Here is a 26,339-nt window from a genome sequence, read left to right on the forward strand (position 1 = left end):
CTGTAACCTAAAATTAGTTTTCAAAGGATCTATCTGCGAGCAGGCTCTACACTTACCTTGAAAATACCATATTCAACCATTTACTTAAAAATCAAAGCTGATTGTTCAATACTAATATTCAGGGAAAACTGTGGATTTCTGTTTTTACTTTTTCCTTTGAAATTCTGCTCCTGAACTTGCTCCACCTGAGACCAAAACTTTTGTTTCTCTCTAGTTCAGTAGAAACAAGGTTGCTCTCCATATGGAAATTATTTTAACAGTAAAACACATCATACACTTTGCAAAAATACTTCAAAATGAAATGTGGCTTGGAAATTATAGCAAATTGTAATTTATATTTTGGTATCACTGAGAACATTATATTTTAGAAATTATTCCAGCAAGGGATGCGAGGCAAGTTGTAAAGTCTTAAGGAATACAGTAAAAGCAACATCATTCATAACTGGGTATATTTTTGGTTTACAACAGGAAATTGGTTTTAGAAAAAAAATTGCATAAGGACACTCATGTTAGAAATCACTTGTACTCAAGTATTTGCAATACATACTTGAAACTAGTGGCTGAGTGTGGAGGGAACTTTCCAGTTCTGGTGCCATTCTGTATTTGAACTGGCCCAACACGGGATCCTGGGCTCAGAGTCTCTCGAGCCTGGAGGAATGAGTGGGGAGGTGTACCGAGGACTTGTTTCCAGCATTCTGATTCTCAACACACAGATGCAAAGGACCAGTTTCTGCGAATATGCCAGGCACCTGGGTACCTCACCCTGTCTGCAGAGAGCAAATGGATCACAGACAGTGCACGAGAAAGCCCATGTAGCTCTGATTTTCCAAATGGGAAGCTTGCCTAGCAGTTCTTCTGTTTGGTCCATTTTTCTTGCTTAGTACAGTTGGCAGGAAGGAGAATGAACCAACTGAGAGAAGGGCAATCAGGACTCTCCCCTTTGTGTAGTCAGCCCACACCTGGCACTATTTGCAGCTCAGTACTGCAACCTCTGTTTCCCTTGAGGGCATCTCAAAATCTTTGTTCAGTTCCTGATTTATTCTCCTGTGAGGTCAGTTTAAACCTCCATTTTCCCCAGCAGTGATTAACTTCACTTAACTTTTGCTACAGCTAAATCCAGTACTGGTACTTTCAAATAAATCTTGGTTTTTAGGTTTTATTGTTTTGTTTTTTTTTAATATAATGACACTGCTGCAAACAAATATAAAGCAATCAAACGAAAGGTAATTGAAATCAGCTTATCTGCTCAGACACTGCAGCAAGCATTGCTCAGAGAGTTCAAAATTTTCATGTGAAATATGAGACCTTTTCTTACAAAGTACTGTGAAAAGCCAAGTTGGCTGGGACTTTTCCCAATACAGATTCATGGGTTGGAAGGGACCTTAAAGATTATATAGTTCCAACACTCCTGCCATGTGCAGGGACACCTTTCACTAGACCAGGATGCTTAAAGCCTCATTCAACCTGGCCTTGAACACTTCCAGGGATGGAGCATCCACATCTCTGGGTAACCCGTTCCAGTGCCTCAACACCCTTGTAATAAAAAATTTCCATACATTCAACCTAATGTCAGTTAAAAGCCATTGCCCCTTGTCCTTTCACTGTCAGCCCTTCTAAAAAGTCTCTGTCCAGCTTCCTTGTAGACTGCCTTCAGGTAGGGACAGGCTACACTAAGGACTCCCTGGAGCCTTCTCAAAGCTGAACAGCCTCAACTCTCTTGGCTTGTGTTCACTGGAGAGGTGCTTCAGCTTCCTAATCATCTTCATGGCCTCCTTGGAACTTGCTCCAGCAGGTCCATGTTGTTCCTGTGTTGGGGACCCCTGAAGTGGACACAACACTCTAGGTGGGGTGCCAGGAGATGAGTATGGGGGCAGAATCCCCTCCCTCGGCCTGCTGGACATGCAGCTTTTGATGTCGCACAGGACACAATCGGCTTTCTGGGAAACAAGAGCACAGTGCTGGGTCATGTCCAGCCTCTCATCCACCAGCGCCCCAAGTCCTTCTCCTCTGGGCTGGTCTCAATCCATGGGACTGCCCCTGGGTGAGCTTTGTAAGGTTTGCACAGGCCCAACCCTCAAGCCTGTCCATGTCCTTCCATCATGTTGACTGCACAACACAAGTCTGTCATCTGCAAATTTGGTATGGGTGCATTCGATCCCACTCTCCATGTTGCAAGCAAAGATGTTCAGCAGTGCTGGTCCCAATACCAACCCCTGAAAGCCACAAGTCACTGCTCTCTACTTGGACATCGAGCCATTGACTGCAACTCTTTGAGTGTGACCATCCAGCCAATTCCTTATCCACTGAGTGGTCCATCCATCAAATCCATCCTGTTTTACCTTTTTAAAAATGGGGGTTTATGCTCCCTCTTTTCCAGTCAGTGGGAACTTCACCAGACTGTCACAACCTCTCAAGTATGATGGATAGTGGCTTAGCCACGTCATTTGCCAGTTCCCTCAGGACTCATGGATCCACCTCATCAGGTCACATGGACTTCTGCACCTTCAGGTTTCTTTGATGGTCTAAAACCTGATTTTCTTCTACACTGAGTGGTTCTTCATTCTCCCAGTCCCTGCCTTTACCTTTTGTGACTTGGGCGGTGTGGTGGGAGCACTTGCTGGTAAAAATTGAACCAAAAAAAGCAACTGAGTAGCTCAGCCTTCTCCATGTCCCACATAACCACATTCTTTCGCAATCATACTTAAAAAACTGTCCAGGCAAATTGAAACAAAGAGCTTTATATTCATAAAGTTGCACTATGCTCCTAATTTGTAATTCAGGAGGATTCTGGCTTAATTCATTGTTTGTTCTGATTCCAGTCCCCTGTCTATAAAACTGGATTAATAGCACATCTTATCTCACAGCATTTTTCTGGGGACACAGACATTTATGAGCCTGGTGTGATAATAAGATCACATAGACAAGAAGCTTAGAAATATCCAAGACAGACCATTCCTGCTAGCACTGTCTGGACAATAACCCAACAGGCTCAGCGCCAGCCTGACATGAAGACAAGGACTACCTTGTTCCTTTGAGTCCCTGGTCAGTGTTTGTTACAGCAGAGAGGAAAGCAAGCAAGCCAGACCATAGACAGTCTGGAGAAAGGGGATTTCCTGGGCAGGAGAGCAGCCGGGGACACCAGAAGACATTGGGGAGGAGGAGGGAAGAAGTGGGCTCGGTAACAGGTAAAGACAAGCTGAAAGACAGGATCAGAGCAGGAGAGAAGGGACACAGCAGAGCCAAATGATGGTGAAAATAGAGAGGGGAAGGTGTGAGCAGCTATAAAGGAAACTTTCTTGCAAGGCACACATCCCTCGCCTATGAATTGTACCTATTATTAATGATCATTAATTCATGCTCATATGAACCTATCAGTAGTTTCTGGAGCTGCTCAGGAAACCCAGCCTGGTGTCAGTTTGGGTCTTAATGGAGATTTTCTCAGAATTTTCAGTTCTTATGTTTCCTGTGTCTTGTAACAACATCGGCAGTGTCAGCTCCAAGCAGCCTGAGTACTTCACATTTCTTACTCCATGCAAACATGTAGAAGGACAGTTAAATTATCTCACATAATAAATTATCTCACATAACACACACACATCCTCCTTGCACTGTAGCTGCACAGTGTAAAATACCATTCCTTCTTAACCAAAGGCATCGCTCCCTCCACCAGGATCAACATAAAGATTAGCTGTGAAGAGCATTAGAGAAACTGATTGATCAGCTGATTTGCACTCATCACTCACGTGATACACCAGATGTCCTGAACATGGAGCCCTTAACAGTTCATCAGTTACATACCTGTTAAGCCTCTCTCTAAACTGTTGCATAAATCAGGAGATAAGAAAATAGCAATGAGCATTACAACATGCCTTGGATTTCACTGCTCTTTGTGAAAAAATAAATGGACTGCTCATAAAGGTTGAGCTGGAGATGAGGGCTCCTTCTTTCTCTCTGCAACTCACTTGGACAGTATAAAAGCTTTCAGACATTTCTTCCCTGAACATGAAAAGGATAAAGCAGCTGTTAACACAGGCTGTTATTTGGGAGGCTGTTAATAGAAATCAGGCAGAAATGTATAGCTCTCCCTGTCTCTCACATATCAGTGTCAGGGCACAGTCTAATAATTGAGCAATAAATCAAGTGAGCTAAAAGTCTAAGCATCCCACCGTCTCACTAAAGCAACTGCACCAGTTTTCATCCCTCTGCCTAATAGTGCTTAATCCTTACCTAAGTGACATGAAAGGCACCATCTTCTGAGGAAGGCAAGGATTCCTCAAGAAATTCACCCAGGTATGTGCTAAGACCAAATACAATGTGTGTATGTCAGAAACCTCTTTCTTGTTTATTTTGACAGCCTGAAAAATTTATTTGCTAAAACCATAAATACAGCTCTGACATTGTTGCATAGCCCTTCTAAACAGTACAGGCTTTTGTAGACCTCTTGTTGTATATAGGACCTCTAAATGGTACAGGATTTTGAAGTAATTTCCAGTATCTTACCACAATTTCCAATCCAATCACATCAAAAACGAAATGGTAAGACACAAATCGAAAGCCCATTTCACCGAGAAGAGACCTTCAGATTAAATTTCTAAACTGAGCAGCTCCAAATGCCCTTGGGAAAACCTTTGTTTACTCTCAATAGTTTTTTTCTGTTTGTGAATGCTGTATGTTTCACTAACTACTGAACACTTCACTACTTCAAATGTAAGGCAAAATAGCACTTGCCAATGCTTTTATAGACCCAGGTTTCCCCTTGCCCCAACTCCCAGAGTTTCAAATACTGTTCACACATAGGCTGTTATGTTCTTGCTTTTCCCACTAAGGCCTTAAAATTACACTGAACTCTGGCCACAGAGTGAAAGCAAAACTATGACTCTTCTCCAAATCTCAAAGGGCACTTGGCTGCAGGACCTACTGTGCCTCTGCACAGCCAGAGGCATGTGGATCCAGCTCCTTATTCACAGCAGTATAAACACAGTGACTGTACCGATTTTGCTGTGGGTGTTTCCGGTGCAACCGAGCCAAATGACTGCTAACTTCCAGAGTATTTTCTAAAGGTGAAGTAAGTCAGAGTAAAAATGTCTATGCTTATTAGACTGGGCAATTAACATTTTAGGGGAAACCTCTTATAATGTGGGATGGAGAGTGAGAAATGAACCGCTGATATGCTGTGAAATTGTATACCATCAGGATGATGCTAAGACACACTGAGTTAGCCATAATGCTGAAGATTAGGATACTTACATCAGAGAAAAGAAGTCTTTAAATGAAGGTCACACATTTCTGTGCAGGTGATAAGACCCAGGACAAGACAAAGGGAAAGCCTTTCACTTGGCGTTTTTTTTTTCCCGAAACCCACTTGATCCTCCTGCTGTGTGTACACAAAGTGCTCAACCCACTCCCTCCACGCTCGAGCTGATGCTGGGATGCCATGGCCACTGAAGCAGCCTGTGACAGACAGGTCACTCTAGCAGCACAAACCTGACCTTCATCTGAGACTGTCACACAAGCACGTTGCTGTCAAACCTGCCTCAGCATACGAAGCACAGCTTACGCTGGCTTGACACTGCGCACTGAAGGTCACTCCGTGAGTGCTTTTTGAGTGACTGAGCCAGGGATCAGTGTTTTGCCACCTCCTCTCCCAGTGCTAGGTATTAAGATACCCCAAAGCTGCTTCTAGGAGCCAAAAGCTTGATGTGCTGTACTGTCAAACAACAGCCAGGGATAAGCTGGCCAACACCTGCACAAGGATGCCATCGGTGTTGCTTGCCTTCTTTGATGCACTACAGCTGTAGTCACACTGTAATCACCTCTTGATTTTTACTCTTGATCCAGTGCATGTTCCTGGGTGACAGAAACTGCTGGAGGCTTTTCTGTTAAATGTTTCTTGATCAATTGAAATGGCAGAGGACAACTCTCCATGATGCTGTGTATTGTGTTTGTGTGGACAGGTTTTGGTAGAGGGTAGGCTACAGGGCTGTCTTCTGGGAGAAGCTGCTAGAAGCTTTTCCTCCATGTCCAATGGAGTCTATGCCATCCAGCTCCAAGACAGACCTGATGCTGGCCAAGTCTGAGCCCACCAGCAATGGTAGTAGCACAATGATTGCAGAGGGAGAAAGGAATGAGAATATGTGAGGAAAACAGCTCTGCAGACTCCTAGATCAGTGAAGAAGGAGCAGGAGGAGGTGCTCCAGCATCAGAGAAGAGATTCCCCTGAAGCCCATTGAGGTCCATGGTGGAGCAGATACACATCTACAGCCTGTAGAGGACCCCGCACCAGAGGAAGGTGGATGCTCAAAGGAAGATGTGATACTATGGGAAGCCCATGCTGGAGCAGGTTCCTGACATGTGGCCCCATGGAAAAAGAAGCCTACATGGGAGTCAGATTACTGGCAGGACTTGTGAACCCACTGTGCTCCATGCTGGAGCAGTTAATGAAGAACTGCAGCCAGTGGGAAGGACAAATGTGGGAGAAGTTCATGGGGAACTGTCTCCCATGGGAGGGACTCCACACTGGAGCAGAGGAAGAGTTATGAGAAGTCCTCCCCCTGAGGAAGAAGAATCAGCAGAGAAAACGTGTGATGAATTGACTGCAGCTGCCATTCCCTGTCCCCCCTTGTGCTACCGGCAGGAATAAAGTACAGAAAAATTGGAAGTGAAGCTAAGCCTGGGGAAAGGGAAGGGTACGGGAAAAGTGTTTTTAAATTTGGCTTTATTTCTCATTATCCTCCTTTGATTTGACTGCATAATGAATGTAACTACATTCCCTAAGTCGAGTCTGTGTCCTGTGACATTAACTGCTGAGCAATATCCCTCTGTCCTCATCTCGACCCATGACCCTTTCATTGTATTTTCTTTTCACTGCCCAGCTGAGGAGGAAAGTGACAGAGAAGCTTTGATGGGCACCTGGAGTCAACCCAGGGTCAATCCACCACATGGAAGTGCTGCCTGCTGTATCAATGTTTGCACGGTTTGCTCTGGTGCCATCTGGTTATGGGAAACCTTATGGACACAGATATATCCACAGTGAATTTTAAGGTCCAGCTTTGCTCAGTCAGGTCTAGGCAGTTCTGGGTGCAGCATTACTACAAGGCATATATCAAACTCCACCAGTTCCTTTGTATTTTGCTGTGGAAAAAAAAATGGGAGAGGAAAAGCATCACTCAGAAGAGAGACAGCCAAGCCTGGCCCAGGGAATGAAGGCTGGGGACATTCACACCACCATATCATATTCTAAAGCTGTTAAATGTGGAGACCTCACCTCTGGCTCAGGAAGTCACCAAGCCACAGTCATCTCTGTGCTGGGAAAAGGTTTTGAACGACCATCAGCATATTTTTCCTACCTCTGGCACCCTGATGAATACATGCATGACACCTCAGGGCTGCCTGCGAGCTCTTACATCCACAATATGCACAGCTGTACATTACTGCTGCTCCAGCAGCAGATCTGGCGTAGAAGCTTCCTGGGAGCCAAGTGGATACAGGAGCTGATACAGCTGTGCGGATGGTGCCATGAAGAGGGCTGAGCAGTGCGTGTGGGAGAAGGGATCTGTCACTGACAGTGCAGCAACACGGACCCAGAACCCACAAAAGCTGTGCTGCCAGTGCAGGGCAGCTTTTCTCCCTGCTTATCAAATGGAGAATATGACACCTGTCTCAGGATGCTCCCTCGACTGTTAGTGACTGTCACACACCCCGAGCAGACGTTTCAGGCTGTGCTGCCTGACAAATCTCCCCACAGACAGGAAAACAAATCTTTTCTTTCCCCCCTGCCAAGTGACTTCTTGTCTTGTTTGTTTTGAAGAAAAAAAATGAATTCTTGTTCTTCTGCTGAATAAGATACCTGGTATTCAGCAGCAACTTGTTTGTTCCAAGGAAGCAGAAAGGGCTTGGAATAAGCTTACTACTTTTTAGCACAGCTCAAAATACAAAGGATGCCTCTTCAAAAGCTCTGTACAACCTCCCTCAAAGAGTGGATCCAATGCTTTTATATATTACTGAGTGTTTTCCTGGGAGGCTGCATCTATTGTGGCTGCTAGAAGGTCCATCAGCTAAGGTATGAAATCAGGATTATTTTTAGAAAAATACAGGCTGGTGGAGGAGGCAGCATGCAATCAGAGATGCAAAAGCCTTTCTTGGCAATGCATCTTGACTCCACAGGGCTTAAAGGATATGGCTGTGACAAGACCTTTTTATGCACAAAACCAGGAAAAAATCTGGCTCAGCCTCCAGGCCTGTTTCCCATGGTATTTTCCTCTTCTCCTTCTATGGTCCAGTTTGATACTCTGCTCACTGAGCAGCTAATGCACGGCTCCCTTGGTTTCAGAAGCCAACACGCAAGCAGTATTCATTTTTTAAAAGCAATTTGCATTTTTTAGGCACTATTTGGTAGAAATCCTAGCATGTCTGCCTCAGATAGCCTCAAATTAGCTTTCTCCCAAGGAGCAATTTCTCATTTGTCCTTTGATAAAAAAATCGTCCTTACCTATTATTAAGGGCTGCATGCCGGGAGGGTCTCTGCTGTGCGATCCCACTCACACAAGAAGGAAGAAAATTGCATAAGCTAATAAACCCATTAGCTAAAAATCATGCACTCCCAGTAAGAGTGCACAGTCCCCTGGAAAGTTCTGAAAGTCCTTCTTGCCATCCATCCAGAAGAAGCTAAATCTGTAAGAAGCAGGCTTCTGCTGTACAGGGGATTGACATTTAGCTGGGAAACAGTGCACCAAAACCTAGTGTCTGCTTTTAATATAAAGTTGAATGAATTATAACCCGTGTGTCTTGTGAGCTAATTTCAGGCACTAAACGACTGAATTTTCTCACTCCCAGAAAAAATCATGTTTCCATTGCACAGACAACTAAGCTTTCAGGAGTATCTCAGGAGGCTAATTTGCACCAAATTTCTGTTATAAGCTTGGTTCACGCAAACATTTTAGACATGGCCCACCCAACAAGCTCCTAAGACTTCCCAAATCTGAACGCATATGGGTGGCCATGTTTTAAAAGATTTAGTCACTGCCTGTCCACCATAGCTTGGAGACCATTCAGATTTCCATTCCAAGGTATGTCTTTGGTTAGGGCAACAAAACCTCTTTTTTTTTCAGGCACAAATGCTCCTTTCAAAGCTAAACTTGCACATCCCATCTAGGCAACACAAAACAGGCCCAGCAACTTGCAGCACTCACTCTTTGCCATTTGAGATGCTGTATCATTCCAATGTCCATGAGTAACAGACTAGCCCTCTGCCTTGAAAACGGCCAACAGATTTGAAAATAAGTCCCATGGCAAGCTAGATCCACATTATTGAAAATCCTGCTTTCAGTGTTCTCCTGTTTGTTTGTTTGTTTCTTTGGCCTATTGATTCAAGTGCTACACAGGAAGAAATAGGAGAAGAAAATGTAGACCAAACCAGAAACTTGCAGGTTAAAATCCAGCACTAAACCACAAAAACAAGCAAGCTGGAAAATAATGCATAGTAAAATATAATTTGCTTGCTGGTTCTCTCAAATACAATTTTCTGCAGTTTTGCTGACCATATATATATATAAACGTATTAAATATAAATATATATATAGTTACACACACACACATAAAGACAGAGCAATACATTGATGCGTGTGAGCCAAATCCCACAAATCTCAAAGCTTCTCTAAGTGTCAGAAGAAGCTGAATTCAGAGTGCTTTACATTGGAGGTTTTTCAAGTAAATCAGAAAGTGGACAAACCACAATTTTTATCCTCTGTTATGCAAAATCAAGGGTAACTTTTACTTCTACATGCAGAAGTGAAACTTCAGCTATATAAAATATTCACCTGACTTCAACAAATCCGAAGGATTGCACTTTCATAAGGAAACATGTTCCAAGGGAAACATGCTGGTATAAATTATAGTGTTCTCCTTTCTGGAAACACCTGAAAGTAGAACTCTGAGGGGGAGTGAAAACTGGGGCGTCTCATGAAGATGTTGCCTCCAAACTTCGGTTAGCTACATCTTCCATTCTGATCTTAACCTACAGAGTAGTAGGTTTAATCTAACTGCATTTTCCAACCCCATAGCTAAAATTAGAACTGCTGTTTCCTAACCATATGTATGGGTTTTGTGCATTGCATGGCAGTTTCTAAGGAAAGCCTGTCACGCATCCGCTACCTGGCTGCCGATATCACAAAGCCTTTCCATGAAATGCCATTTAGGACACCAGTGAGTGCTATATTAATTTAGTTTCGTGAAGACAGCAAGAAGAAATCAGTAACAGCATTTCACCACCACTGGTCCCCACAATCAAAGCCATAGCAAGTGTGGGGTGAGTCATGTGTCTGGCTTGTTCTGCTTCCTTTGCAGCTGTGCCCTGTACACGCATGTGAACAGTGGAATACAAAGTGCTCAGATAATCCCCCACAACTGGGGAATGCATGAACTTGTCAGGTCACCTGGTACAGAGTAGGGTAAACCTAGGGCCAAGAAGATTGGTATTTTCAGGTACTGACAATGCTTTTACCCCACTTGCTAAGCTAAGCCTCTCTCATTTCTCCATATCAAATGTCTAGATGCAAAGTCTCCATTAGTATCTCAGATGGCAATTTCTTCCTGCCTGCATGAAGAAAGACTGTATACAACAAGCATTAAATCAAGAGCTTTCTTTGCTTTTGGCCCTTGTGTGTTCTTCCTGTTTGTAGAGCTCTGCTTACTTGTCCTTGCCTTGAGAAACAAAAGTTTACAATGGAACAGCACAAGAAGTCATAAGCTGCCACTTTACCATTAACTTCTGATTTTGTAACGGTTAATTTTGACTCCCATCATTCCTGTATAAAGAATCATTCCTGTATAAAGAAAGCCCCTTATTTTTTATTCGGAGTTGTGTCCTCCCTGTCTGTTCCTTCACTTTGCCCTTTGGCAGGCGAGACGCCCTAAAATAATCTGATGGACAGAAACACAATTGCTTTTACAAGCACAACACTTCATTATGTATTTGTTTTGAAAACAGTTTCCAAAGCTTAGAGTATGTCAGCAAAAGCCAAAGAAAGAGTGTTGATGTTGTCACAAGGTCAGCTCTTCGGAGACAGTAGGCAGCAGTGTTGGCACTCTGACAAATTATCACCATGGCAAAGATGGCAGCACTCAGGCAGTGATTCAGCTGCTTTGACAATACCAAGGCTCCAGCTAAATGTGAAGATAAGTTACTCATACTCCCTCTCACACACACACACACTCTCACATGCACTCTACCTTGGGAGTTTCTTAATGTCTTTTTTGGGTTTTTTGGTTTTTTTTTAATGAAGTTGCAGGGTTTAAGGAAAAATAGCAGCCATGTGCTTAAGGCTGACAGACCACAGTGAAAGCTCTTTCTCCTCATACACATACATTCCGTGCATATATACACACACCTACACAGACACCTCCTATTGACAGGATACTATTATAAACAGGCTTTTCCTTAAGTCACTGAAATGTGATTCTCAAAAGACTTCCTTCCTCTGTAGATAATTTCCATCTTCCCCTCTCATTAATGTAAGGGCTTTTGCACCTTTGTTTGTGGGGGGACAGACTGGAACAGCCTTCCCAGGCAAGAGACAGCATGCACAGGGGCTGCACACATGGGGATGGTTCAGTTCCCAGAGCCAACTGCTCAGTCCTGCTCCCCTTTTGCTCTCTGGGGAACATATTTTGGCTTCTCCCCTGTGCTCAGTTGCCAACATTTTTATGACAGTAATAGTCGTCGCTAATTCTGTAAGTATTTCATACACACCTTGTCCTCTTGCTTGTACACAATGAATACATGTATCTCTAGTGTTAGCAGGGCTGTGCTGTACCGCTGTACTCCACGTGCCACCAGAAAACTTACTGATGGAGGGAGATGTTTAGAGGCTATGCATAAAGTACAAATCCTCTTAAAACTACAATTTTGGGCAGGCTTTTGGAAGATGCTCTGTAAAAATGTACGAATTTCACTTGGGCTTTTTTATTGGGATATTTTGTTTTAAAGTCACTGCTTTTGTTTAATTTTGTGGGTCTGGGAGGACAATTTAAAATTTGCTGGAATGAAAAAACCAGCTTGAGATAAACTACCTCGAGTAAAGCCTGCAGACTTGCTAGGAGACAATGCCAGCACTATCTGCTCTGAAAAGCCTTTTTCCAGGCTGGAAAAAGCTACAAACTTCACTTTGCTATACAAGGTGCTTTGTTCTTAGTTTTGATATTTTAAAAAAAGCTTTTGTATCTATGTGTGCTCTGCAGCCTTGTCCTCGCTCCATGTTAGGGCAAGAATGGGGTGTGCATCGGCTGCCTCCTCTGCCTCTGCCTTGGCCTGCACCCAGCAGCTTGTAGCTGTTCCAGAGGAAAGGAAAGGAAACCCAGCACAGGGAGATCCCACACACCCTCACCAAGCCCCAGAGCTGGGACCATGTAGGGAGGATTCAAGCCTTGATTTACCATCGAAGATGTGCGCCAACAGGGAAAATATTTCAGCACTTCTGTGTGAGCAGGTTTTTCCCCAGGAAAGGTACAGGGATGGCTGCTGAACTGTATGGGAATGCACGTCCCTGTGCAAGGGCCAGGACCAGGAACAGCCCTGCAATTACCAGGGTGATGGGCAAGTCCACACCAGCCAAGCACTCATGGCACAGTGGAGGCTCTGCTGCTTCCTTGCCCAGAGGACTTTACCCAAGGAAGGATTCTGTCTTTGAAGCATGACATGACCCAACTAATCAGCCTCCAGGGCAATGTGGGTCCCCACTGCTCTCTCCCCACTGGTAGCCCTTAGACTGCAGTGGGTACACAGCGTGAAGCAGGAGGATGCAGACATCTGGCTGCTTATAAAACAGCAGCATTAATAGGGTTTTCCTAGCAGTTGCTAATTCCAGGAAGTCTCCTCATTTTCCTACGAAGAGCCATTAAGAGGAGAACATAAAAAATACTCAGAAGTATTTCAAAACATAAGGATTTCTTTCTGGAAGTACTGGGGTCTTGGAATGCTTCAGAACTCTCAGGAACAAATCACTAATGATGATAAGCATCTCTGTGATCTTATGCATCTGACACTGAAAGCTGGAATTCTGCACGAAGTTCTCCTGTACCACCAGCTTTAGTATGTGCATGTCTCCATCCTCCATAATCAGAGGTCATGCAGCCATGCACTCGCTGCCCTGCTGTTTCTTTATCCTTCAGTGGTTTTGGTGCTTGTGAACAGAACAGGCTGCAGACAAGCACATCACAGCTGAATGCTGTGCCAGTCTGGCTACTTCTCCCCTTCTTCCTCAGGATGCCTTTCCAGCAACACCTGGACTTCTCTGGATCAGCCAGCATGGGTTGCAGGAAGGTCTCAGTTTGCTCAGGCTGAAGCAGCATGGGAGGACAGGCAAAAAGCCAAGTCCACTGCAAAACTTGGCTGTTTTTCCAAAGGAGAGATTATCACTTTTTTCCCCTTTCAAGAAGATACTTGTCAAGGGAGTATTAGTGGAAAATGGAAAGACAGAGCTGTGTTCCTGGGCCTGTGATCAGGTATGATTACAGACAGAAAAGATAAATGTACTTTCAGTGAGTGCAAGGGCCACTGTCAAAGCCACAGGAAAGGTGGAAGCATTCTCCCATTATGGGAGTACATAAAAGGCAGGAGAGAAAAGCAAGCCAGGCAGTGTTTTCAAAATGAGAACATACATATGGATGCAGGAGTCTAATTTTAATCACCCACATATGAAATGTTTGGCCCAGCTCCGAATCTCTTCTGAGCGGGAGCAGTTGTGTAGGATTCCCTTTCCTGGCAGGTGTGCAGGTTGTTCCCTCTCCTCTGCAGCGGGGTCCAAATGAACACTCTTGACTCTTCTCAAGGGGAAAAGAGATGCAAGAAGGAGAAGCTGCCCGTGCAGTAGAGCACTGGCTCCTCTCCGGCAGTGAGAACAGACATCAGTCAAAACTCTCAGCCTGCTGGCAAGTGGATTCCCCTCCCACCACCATCGCTGCTCCGCAAGCAGGTGGCCAGGTCTGGAGGAAGCCTGATTTCCCATCACCCACACGCACGCCGCTCAGCACAGGGATGCCAGTAATACTCCTGCATAAGGGTGGGAAGCAATCACTAACTCCTTGAGCTGGGGGAGAGTCTCTGAAAGGAGGGACTTCCTCCTTGCTAGGAGTGCCATATGCTGCCTTTTGCTTCAGAAAACTGTAAATGCACAAGAAAAGGACACTCCCTTTTTTTTTAACCCGATACCTATTTATCCCAGCCATGCTGTTCAACACACGCTGTTTACAACCAACAACATTAGGACTCTGTTATTATTCTTACAGGTCTTGGGCCTTCAAATAAAAACCATCCATGCCTTAATGAAGGGAAAGATACTACAAATAACTACAAATTACATTGCCCAGATGCAGAGCTTCTCCTTTTGTTACCGTTAGGCATCAGTCTGAAGATCAGCAGAAACGTGTTTGCTAAAAATTGATAATCACTGACTTCCTGTTTTATTTTTAATACATGCTTTGCAGATTGTCTTACCCATTCGAGGAAATGATAGCTCTCACTTCATTGCTGCTGACACTGTTCTGCTGCCTCACAGGAAAGAAAAGCAAGCAAAATAAGAGCAATCTCACAAGGATGTTAAGATGCATGTTTGTTGACCCAAGAGTACCGGACAAGAGGAGCGAGTATTGACCAGCAACATCTTGCAACCCTATTCATTATCCAGCTGCTGGATAAACAAGTAACATAAATATTTCATTGATTTTCAGGAACCTAAAGCATGAGCCATGGTACTGACGCTCAGAGACCTGCGAGGAGGGGAGAGGGAAACGCTAGAGAGGTTTTTTTCAGCACTAGCTGTGAGTAGCTCATCCCATCTCTGCTTAGAGATTTAAGGCCCAGTCACAGCAACACTATTAAAATCTTGGACAAAAATATTCCTTTAGAAAAATTAGAACTCCCATAATCTAATGGGAGCCAAAATCAAAGCAAATGGCAACAAAAACAACTCTGCAATAAAAAGCTGAAAATGCTTATGAGGTCCTGAAAGCAAAATGCACCCGACAATGTGAATCACAAATCACTGCCAGCAGCAGAAAGTATTTTAACACTCTACTGATTTTGGAGTTTGGACTCAGTTCTGCTTAAAATTTTATAGGGTAAAAGCAATTCCAGTAATTCCCCTTTGTAAAAATAAATTTTCACAGGCATGCAAGTCTTGGGTTAACCAGCTCCAGGACTTCAGATCCTGCCTCAGTGAGAAAATTTTCAGAGATGAGATATGAAGGAACATTAAATAACTCTTCCCTTGCAAGCTAAAAATAAAACACGTGAATTCCTGCTTCCTTTCAAGATGCTAAAACAAGCCTTCAAACAGTTACTTGCAACAGGGTTTCACCAGTTTGTGCTACAACTCATCCTTTGCCTCAATTTATTTTCTGTCACTCCTTGGCAATTTGTACAGAAGGTTCAAAAAACAACTGGTGTGGGTATTGGCCACCTATGGAAAATACGGCCTCTCTCAACTCAACAAATAACTCTTGCTGTGCTTGTTACATTACTGGACACAGAAAGCACATCCAGTTCCCCATCTCAGGCACACACTTTGCCAGTGCCCCAGCATCTAACACGGTCAAGGCTCCCCTCCCTCCACACCATGCCCATGCTGCTCTCCACACACCTGGCACAGGAGTTGGTAGGTGATCCAACACGTCCCTCATCCAAGAAGGCCAGGGCATTTTAGCGCCCAGAGCTGGACACTGCTCTGTGCACCAGCCTCTTAGCTTACACCAGGTATGTCTTTCACCACCAGTAAAATCTTATTTATATGCAAAATGGTGGTATAAAGCTTTTCCAGCATGGTAATGCAGCTGAGCGTGGATTCTTTGTGCTGAAATACTGCAGGGGAGTCTCCTGATTGCCTGCACTGATTCGAGTAGCATCTGCCTGCTTGCCTGCCGAGCCCAGGGCGGTGAGGAAAGCTGGAGCCAGCTGTGGGTCTGCCCTGCCCTACTGCTGCCAAGCGAGCAGGATCCAGCCAGGACCGAAGCGTTCTGAAACCTCAGCTAGGAGATCTCCCCCGTGCGCGGCAGGAGGGAGGAGGGGATCAAGGCAAAGTAAGAGCTGTGGCACATCAACCCCAGAGCACGACAGAGGAAGAGTCAGGCCACCACGCAGCCCTGCCAGTCCCACAGCCCCACAGGGATGGATCCAGCTCCCAGGGAGCCGACCTACCGAGCAGCAGATTTATGAGGAGGCGGAGGTGCGTGTGTGTGCTCCAAGGAGATAAACCCTGGTACCCTCCTGATTCATAGGCAGGGCAGTAAGAAGCTTTCCAAGGCTGAACATCGGTCAGAAACCGTTTTCCTTAATCGCCTATTTATTTTGTCCTTTAAAAGTATGCTGTCAAGAGAAAAGGCTGAATTACAAAAACACCTTATCTGTGTTTTTCAAAGATGTCATATTACTTAAGGGACTGGTAAATTTAGCTTTGCACACTGAATATTCAACTGACCTGGCCCATTTAAACCGTAAGACCATTCAAGCACAGCATAGTTCATTCTAGCACAAGGCTGTGCTAGAGCCCCAAATCCTAGCCTATGGAAAAAACCCAGAAAGTTGATGTTAAAAATGAGACAATAATTTATTTTCATTTACAACTGGTTAGTGAATGAGGGTACCAAATAAATATCTTCTAATTCAAGGAAACTGAGGACAAAACAAGACATTTAGTAAGGGCATTTGAGCACTTCTTTCCTAGCAGAGTCAATTACCTGAATAGAGTAAAGCACAACCCATGTGTTTACATGACCATTGGTGAGAACAAAAGAAAAATACCTACAACACTATGGGTTACCCCTACTGCTACATAAGAACTCAGTAATGGCTGGATAAAATCAAGAACTACTTTGCCATTTTTAAGGACTAGGGAGACAAAAAAATTTCAATGCTTTTTTTTTTAATACTTTTTTTTCCTGCTAGTTGTCAGGAATGTCTCACAGTCTTCACCCTAAACTAGGTCCCTCTCCAAAGTATTTATATGCCAGCAATGTTGTATGTTCAGTGGTGTCTAGTCTGGGGCTAGAGATACACCAGGAAAGAATGAAATGACGGGAGAAATAATCTAAGATTTAGTTAGATCAAAGATCTATTAAGTTTCGAAAAAACCTGAAAACCAAATGCAGTACCAAATAATTTAGTCTTCAAGAGCTGATTAACTCTTTTCTGAAGATGAATTTCATACAAACCCCCCCTACATTTCCCATCTTCCAAACAGTAACTTAGATAATTCTGCTGGGGATAGCAGGAGAAACAACACAATTTCCATCTCAATCCAAATACACAGATTTTTCCAGTCTGAACTCTTACTCTCTGAGTAGTGGTAGTGGTTGGCTGTATCTTCCCCCCCTGCATTTGGTCTTAATAGCAATTAAGTGGATTGGGTAATGACTCCAAAGCCATTACAAAGGAAATGCTGAGGACACCAACAGGGCTTGGTGGTTACTAATTCCATGACAAGGAAAGCAACTAGAACACTTAAAGCACATGATTAACAGTGATCAGAGATCAGCCACACGATACTATGGAAGAGTTTCTTACTACTTCAGAAGGTCCAGCAATTCCCTGAAGGTAATTCAGACCTCCAAAAACAAAGCAGCTTGTGTAATTCTTCGATGACTCTCAGGTTCGATACACTGGAGCACAAGTGGGGGGACCTGGTGAATTGATTACCAGCTGTAGTTGTCAGAGACAAAACTTAGCAAGAGAATCCCTCCTATTCAAGGGCATTGGGTAAAATGGAGAAACAAGTCTCTTCCCCTTAGCTTTTCCATTTAACACAAACAAACAAGGGCCAGAAATAACATTCCAGAGGGAATGTCTTTTTTCTTCTTTTTGGACTGTATTTTTATAGAAATTGGAACACACTGGTTCACATCCTAGGACCCACAGGACTTCTCCTACAGATAGTATTACTTTTTAAAACCACTGAGGTGGGCTGCTGTGCCATGTCCAGATCCCCCGCTACCAGCTGACCCATATGGCCACACACCATGGTCAGAGAATGCAGATCCAAGGTCTCCTAGGGAGACAATGCCACCAGAGAGAGACTTTGAGTTTTAATCTTCTTCCTTGGCAACTATAAACAATGGAAAAATTAAGTAGGTGGTTAACATCCACACTCAGGTGGCTGCTCTCACAGGAACAGGAGGAATCTTCTGGAGGCAGCAACTGAACTGTGCCACAGACCTGCCGAGTGGCTGGGGTTGGGAGGGACCTCTGCAGGTCATCTGCTCCCACCCCCTGCTCGAACAGGGCCACTCAGAGTTGCTTGCCCAGGACTACTGATGTCCTACCCAGGAACTGCTCAGTTCTTTCCAGCATGATAGCATTACATTTACAACATAATTCTCAGGGTAAGCATTAAAAGCAGGGAATTTGTAAATGCTAGGACAATAGCAACGTTAAAGAAGAGCTAAAATTATCTTCAAAGTTTAGTTTATAAGCAAAACAGATGCTTCACAGTGCCACAGTTCTGCTATATGTCCCTGCACAGATGCAACAAAAAGCTGAAGCACTAATTTTCTGATTTGAAAAAAATTGTGTTGTTGAAGTTAAATAACAGCTGAACCACAGAGAACCCAGGAAACAGGGCAGTCTATTTAGAGCATTAACAACATTTTGTTTACTGCTTTGGATGAATTCATCATGCAAACAGTCCAAAGTGAGATCCTGGCAGGCTCTGAACATGCTCAGAGAGGCTGAGGCCAGAGACATTCTACATCCATATTAGGCTGTGGATCAAGTCCTGAGCTGGATACAACAGTTCTGCTTTGCCTGAGACTTTAAAAACCCAACGATGGCAAATTACATGGAGAATCACCATCATCCAAAACTTCATCTGATCACACTATGGGAGTGTTAACTGTAGAAGCATGAAACTATGAACACTGAACTGGAAACCAAAGCTCCCACATTACCAGACTGAAGGAGGATGAGCGGAAGGATTCTTGTGCCCAAGGAAAATGGAAATATTTGCAAATTAAACTAGAAACTTTACCCCAAAGCATGAATCTCATCTATACGTCAAATGAAATTTTTGATTTATGCCAAGGAAACTACAGAAGTAGCCTGCTTACTCAGCACAGAATTTATTTCTAAGAAAAGAAATAAATCTACATCCCTAAAAATGTCACTATGTTTATTGTTATGATTAAACTGCAGAGTGCTCAGCAGTTTCAGTTGGCCTACACAGCAGTGAATTTTTTTTCCTTAAGCCTTTGGATATTGTGGGTAACACAGAACTATAAAATGGTTTGTGTTGGAAAGGGCCTTAAAGATCATGTAGTTCAAATCCCCCAGGCCACGGGCAGGGACACCTTCCACTAGACCAGGTTGCTCACAGCCCCTTCCAACCTGGACATGAACACTGCCAGGGAGGGGCATCCACAACTTCTCTGGGAAACCTGTTCCAGTTTCTCACCACCCTTACAGTAAAGATTTTCTCCCTAATATCTAATCTAAACCTAAGCTCTTTCAGTTTAAAGCCATTCCCTCCCCCTTGTCCTATGCCTACATGCCCTTGTAAAAAGTCTCTCTCTCCTTCTCCAGCTCTCTTGCAGATCCCCTTTAAGTACCACAAGCCTGTTCCAAGGTCTTCCTGGAGTCTTCTCCAGGCTGAACAACACCAACTCTCTCAGCCTGTCTTCATATGAGAGGCGCTCCATCCCTGCGATCATCAGTGAGACAGGTGGAACCAGGACGGGCAGCACTACTATGTTTAAGCTTTCCCACAATGCCCATTATTACAGTATTTGAAAACAACAACTTGGGCAACCAGCAAACAGATCTTCACATTACACTTAAAAATGGATACAAACTTTGTGCAGTTAACTTTAACAGTCTGTGTGGAATTGTCTGCTTAGTATCGTGCACATCAACAAATATTTCCTTCACAGCCATGACTCAGGAAAACTCCTCTGAAAAGGAATGAAAGCTGTGCAGTGCCAGTCCTTCAGTTCACCTCCTCACTGTGATTTCTCTCACATCTACATACAAGCACATCCTGACGCAATTTGGATCTATCGGAATGGATGCTGACAAGCCCTGGAAGCTCAGTCTCCTTCCAAACCCAAATTTGTCCCATTTGGATTGTTTAGCTGTTTGCACACATACATTGGTAATATCTGGCAACACGGGGACAACGGAGCTACGTGTTGTTACTTAAACCACAGTAGTATCACCATGTTATGTGCATTGAGGTACCAATAAAAGGTACCAATAAAAATACTTCTTTGGAAACAGAGGAAACAGAATTCCAGATATAGAGGAATTGGAAAAAAAAAAATTAATGCCAGAAATTAGGGCTTCAGTGATTTACTGCAGCACACCGAGTATAGTGCTGGGCCCAGGAGATAAACTTTTTTATATCCAATGTCAAGATTTCCCCACAAATATTTTCATGGCTTTTGAAAGCAAATGGATAATGTGTCTTGGAAAACCCTGCTGACAGCAAGATCCTGCCCAGCAGAAGAAAAGCAGTCAAGCTGGGCTCTGGCTTTTCCCAGAGCAGATTTGTTCCAGCTTAACTCGGGAGCTGTTAGGGGGCCAGGTTGCCCAGAATTATTCAATAACCTCTTACAGCATTCAACAGGGTTTATAGCCACATCTTGCAACACCATGGAGAGTGACAGCAACCAAACCATGGTTTGTTCTTTATTTGGTCCCATCTCCCTGATAAGAATATGTCTATATTAGTAAGTGAAACCGGGCAAGGACACGCTCCTGAGAGCTGGAGCTGTTGCCTGCACTGCTACAGCACCACAGCGTCCCTGGCACGGTTTTGGCCCTAAACAGCCCTCCTTCCTCCAGAGGACTCCTGGGCAGAATTTGGGAGTTTGCAGAGTCCAGAGACATTTCCAGCAGGCTGTTTGCTTGTGGCCACCCTACCCTAGAGACTGAGTTCAGTGGTATGGACACGTGCTGTGCCATCCCAGCCTGTCCTGGTGCCAGAGGAATCTCTCTGGTGTGTTTACTAGAACAGTGTCTCAGTCAGTGAGTTATTTAGTATGTTGAGGTCTCCACCTCTTCAGCTAGATATATGAATCTGGATGCCAGAGCTCTTTCCAAAATGATGTAAAAATGACATGCTGCTTAAAAAAGCCCATTTCCAAATCAGATTTTCTCTCAAAAGTATTAATAATAATGGTAATCAGAGCAGCTGATTTATCTGAAAGAATTGCAGCTTTCCTTGCAATCTTAAATGCATGTCCTCCATATCCATAAGTGAGAATCCTGATGGGTTGCTCAGACCTAAAGCTACTTTGATGGAGATTATATCCTTTATGCTCACTGTTTCTGCACTTTTTTTTTTTTTTAAATGAACTGAACACTAAGGTGCTCTTAGAAGCCAGAATCTGACCCAATTAGGGCAAACTCTGGCCTTCTTCTCCAGCACTGACCATATGCTTGGAGCAAGAAACAAAGACAGAAATGACCCTGTCCAAGAAATTGCCATGCTCTGGGATATATACAAACAAAACTCTTTGGCAAGCCAAGGCAATGCATAAACAGAACTCATAAAGGCTGATTTGCCTCATAAAAGGTAAACTTCAGTTTTAATAGCTTCTCTAAGAATCCGTATTTCACATTCAAGTATCCTTAATTCCAAACAGAGGTTATCAAATGAAAAGAGGTGGAAATAAGGTAGGACACATCCTAGGAGAGTTATGAAAACAAAGATGCTGTACAAAATACTGGCTTCTGTTCCTGAGTGTAGAAGGACCCAAAGTGTCTTTTAGCTAGAAAGAAAAACCTCAAACAACACGGTATTTTCCAAAGTAGTTTTGGTAGTTGCTGTGCTGGCTATTGACTGATGACATATGCAGTGGCACTTTCTGTGAATGAGCAGTATCTCATTTCTTCATGCTGTGCCTATATTGTTTTTTTCTGTTCTGCTGCATAAGGTGTAAATTCCTGGGATGAGCAGCACATCTCATGGTATCACATATCCTGAGAACTACATACTTTATCTGAGAGTGGGAGTTTTCGTTCCTTTATCATGCAGCCAGAGGGAAAGTTTCATTTCCAAAGTTATGTTTAGTGTCAGCAGAGTGAGTCTACTTGAGCTGACATCCTAACTCCACTTCCCAGCTGATCATCGGAATGGTTTAGTTGCTTAAAGGCCACTCGATTAATACAACTGGAGAGTGACTGTCACAGAGTTTTATTTCCAATTGCAGAGCCAAGACAGTAAATTTTTTTGGATCTAGGACCTTTTTTTTCTTTAAGTCTTTTTCTCTGAATCCATCTGTACACAGCAACCTGAATTCTGTTTGCAAACAAAATCATAGAATCACAGAATGGTTTGGGTTGGAAGGGACATTAAAGACCACCTAGCTCCAACTACCTCCACCAAAGGCAGGGACACCTTCCGCTACACCAGGGTCTCAGAGCCCCATCCAACCTGGCCTTGAACGCTTCCAGGGATGGAATCCACAGCCCCTCTCGACAACCTGTTCCAGTGCTTCACCATCTATGTATTTCTTCCATATACCTAACCTAAATTTCCCCTCTTTCAATTTGTACCTATTAGTCCTTGTCTTGTCATTACAGTTCCTGATGAAGAGTGCCTCTCCAGCTTCCCTGCAGGCCCCCTTCAGGTACAGGAAGGTTGCTGTGAGGTCTCCATGCAGGCTTCTCTTCTCCAGGCCGAACAGTCCCAAATTTCTCAGCCTGTCTTCACATGGGAGGTGCTGCAGTCCCCTTACCAACTTTGTGGCCCTCCTCTGGACTCACTCCAACTAAATGCTGTGGTAAGGCTCTGGTCAGAGCACCTGGCAAGTGGCAGGACACCAACAGAAAAATCCTGCTTGTGCTCTGATCTCCCAGTCCCCTCTCTGGCCGCTAGCAAACACCCAGCTGCTACTTCTCATCAGAGACACTAAGATTTGTATCTCTGCTGCTCCTTTTGTACTGAAGTCGCCTATACACTGCATTATAGTTCAGACATCAGAGTGAACACTGTGAGTCTCGGCTTATGCCAACAGCTATGTCAGTTTTAGGGTAAGTGCTGGCAACCTCAGCACCATACAAGCAGAGAAGATGACTCTGGCACCCAGCCTGGCCTGCACAGCAGTTATTTCTGTACACACGAAACCACTTGCAACAGCAATATAAACTCACAGTTGCTCGTATCTGCACATCAGCTCATGCTGTTCAGCACCCTTCCTTTTTGTAACACGAAGTTAACAATTTTCCTGCATTATTACATGGGAAAAATGTTTATCCATGGAATTCACCAGTTACTCTCCTGTCTTAATTGAAATATTTTTGTCTAAGCAGCTGGTAATCCATTTATTCCGGTAAGATTTAAGTTGAAATAATGACTGAGTTCAGCACAGCTTTCTGAACCCCTTAATACATTGCTATACCAAGGCCTGTGGGTCACGACACAAATTAGAGTATGTGCAACTGACAGTTTCCCTGAAGACGTCAGAAAGGCAACCTTTGTCTGGAATAAATTGCTGGGATGTAGGATGTCTTCTTTTTACTTGTTTCCAAGCATGTATTCCTCTGTAGCTGGAGAATCTGCCTCACATTAATAAAAGGCCATGTCTTTAATGCACCACTCAACTATGCTATTTTTAGTTGTCCAGTTGATGAATTATTTTATAACTTTGGAAACTGTTTGTAGAGTGGAGTCACTGAGACATACTCATACCCTCTCCATGCTCTTTATGCCCTGGCCAGGACATTTCTCATCGAGCAGTCAAGAAACATGGGGTCCAGTGAAGTGGAATGCATGACAAGCAAACACAGAAAATCTTATGACAGAGGTCCGGAAAACATCTCAAAGCCTTGTTATTACAGAAAACTGGGGGGAGGACCTGTTGATTTATGCATCTCTTTAAGATGCTACAACTCCCATTTGCCAGAATTTTGTTTGTGTTTTCATCAGGTACAAGTTGAGTTTGTAAAAAGCACGATTTCCTGCAAACTCTGCCTATGATTTATCCTTAAACCATTACTACCAGAGAGGAAACCGAAGCAGGAGCACTGAGTCTGAAAGCCAAGAAGGACTATATAAAGGTGATCTTCTGAGGGGAAAGTGATCTCACAGCATTATAAATTGCAAAGTTATTTTCCATCATAAAGAACTTATTTAGGCAGATGTAAGAGGATTGGAGGATCAATAGAGAAATGTATCCAGAAGTATTATGCAGCCTGGTAAAAAACATTAACTCTTTGCTATCCCCACTATGAAATATTCACATTGATCTTAAGCAAATCTACTCATGTGAATAAAATACAGTAAGCATGGGGCATTTACTAAGTAGGAAATAACATTCATTTGACCAAACTGAACAAAACAGACATTGAATCAAAAGGCTCTTTCTGAAGAAAAGGGAGATTGCTAAAAGAGAACAGCAACAACAAAAAATGCAGAACTGAGCAGAGGTGTAATCCTAACATCAAATACACTGATGACAGCAGGATTATTTTCTACTCAGTATTGGCCCAATGCGCCATAACAAAGGTTTCAAAATATTCACATATTTATTCTCCCTCTGTTTGTCCTTTTCCCTGTGACATCTGTTCAGCTAAGTATGGAAGTATGGAAAAACCCAGACGTTTGGAAAAGCAGTGCTTCATAAACCAAAACGGAAATGAACTTAGAATGTAAGCCACTTTCCTTTCCCCGACACAGCGCCGTCCAAGAACAAGAAGAATCCCTCTCCTACTCCCTGCTTGTCCTACCGAAATGCTGCCAGAAGCATAGATGCTATGTATACCTCATGTGAGAAAGATGGGGAAGCCCAGTGTCCTTTGGGATCCTCAATCAATGTTGTTGAATGCTAAGCAGTGTAATTACTACAAAGAAACTGGAGGTTCTGTCACCTTTACTCCACAAAACAAGGACAATGACACACTATATGCAGAATTACTCCTGAGCAATTCAGTAACAACAATGCTGTGTGCTAGTTTGCTTTAGCAGCCTTGGTGTTTAAGAGACTGGAGATGTCAAAGTTCATGCTGCCTGTGAAGCTGCAGCATTGCCCTCGGTGTGTTCAAGACTTACAGTACAGTATTTGACTTCTCAGTACACACTTGTGTACCCGAAGCCACGTGAAGACAAATACAGAAGAAACCTTGACAACTGCTCAAGGACCAAGGAACAACGTGGGTGCCATAAGCATGCTTGGAGGCTCTCCAGCACCTGTAGAGAGACTGGTTCCATCAATGATCTTCACCTGCAGCCAGTTCTTAACATGGATAAGGTGCTCTGGATTTGTTTTCCCTTGAGGGCTACGGTACAGGCCAAATGCGGGCAGATTTCCACAGGGACAAATAAGAGAAGTACTACTCGTGCAAAGGTCATGTGCTCTGCTGAAGTTTAGATCCTTGTTCCAATGTAACAGAACACTAAAGCACACCAAAGAAAATAACCCAAGGTTTTTTTTAAATGTGAAGAAACCCAACTTATTTTTATGCCTGCCTTGTTTTCAGTCTTACTGAATCACTTTTGCTAAAATATTCCAAAAACAGTCTGGCTGAGGAAAACAGCTGGCTAGAAAAATTTCAGTTCAAACATTAAAAGTTTTACAAATACTCTGAAAAACTATAAGGTACTATAATGAGAACTGCTGGGCAACTTTCCTAATTGGTGGTGCTACCAATCTACTACACAGTCAGGAATTTTCATATTTTATTTATCACAGACTACACTATCAACTACCCTCCACTGAGCTGAAAACAGGCAGTAAAATAAAACCAGGAGGGAAGCAGAGAGCGAGCAGAGCTGCCAGCTGAACCTGGACAAGCCCAGTAAAACTGTTCTGTGGCCAGCCTGGCCAGTGAGAGACACCGAAACAAGGACAGTTTCTTGTGTCTGCCATGTCCTTACAAAGCTATACCAGACACATGCACATCGCCCTGACAGAGAAGGCTTTCACAACATGAACAGTCTGTACCTCTCCCAAGGTCATGTGCCTGAAACCCACAGCCAGTCAGACTGACGCTTGAATACGAGTGGAGCCGTACAGGCTGTCGAGATAAAATTATCACAGTCGTATTTCAGCAGACTGAAAAGAAACCTGAGATGCATGTTCAGATTAGCTGCAAGAAATAGGATCCCTGGACAAGCAACAGGCAATCCTATCAGCATGCTGTAAGGAAAACTGGAGCAGGTTTCACATAAACCAACCTCTGGAGAAAGAGGAACAAAATAGTTCCTTCTTCTGCAGCAGTAAATGAGTGTTTCCAGAGCCATGTGATGACAGTGTGGTCAGGACTGTACCTCAGATCTATCTGTATGACTAAAAGGAGCACTCGGCACTGAACTGTCCTTCCTTAATTCACTGGACAGACCTAAAATGTTTCTGCAGGG

The 26,339-nt window shown here is 43.7% G+C and overlaps 1 protein-coding gene and 1 long non-coding RNA gene across 5 annotated transcripts in view; one reads left to right on the forward strand and one right to left on the reverse strand.

Moving 5' to 3' along the window:
* Positions 1 to 26,339, reverse strand: part of DTNA (dystrobrevin alpha) — a 223,463-nt gene that overhangs the window by 137,165 nt on the left and 59,959 nt on the right. The gene's annotated exons all lie outside the window — the stretch shown is intronic.
* Positions 1,438 to 14,801, forward strand: LOC121665144. The gene is made up of 3 exons (XR_006016247.1): positions 1,438 to 1,536; positions 9,397 to 9,401; positions 14,789 to 14,801. It is a non-coding gene; the product is annotated as an uncharacterized LOC121665144 (long non-coding RNA).

Source organism: Corvus kubaryi, unplaced genomic scaffold (genome assembly GCF_017639235.1).
Source record: "Corvus kubaryi isolate FWS band 111438036 unplaced genomic scaffold, C.kubaryi_AGA036_p1.0 37312, whole genome shotgun sequence".
NCBI classification, from domain to species: Eukaryota; Metazoa; Chordata; class Aves; order Passeriformes; family Corvidae; genus Corvus; species Corvus kubaryi.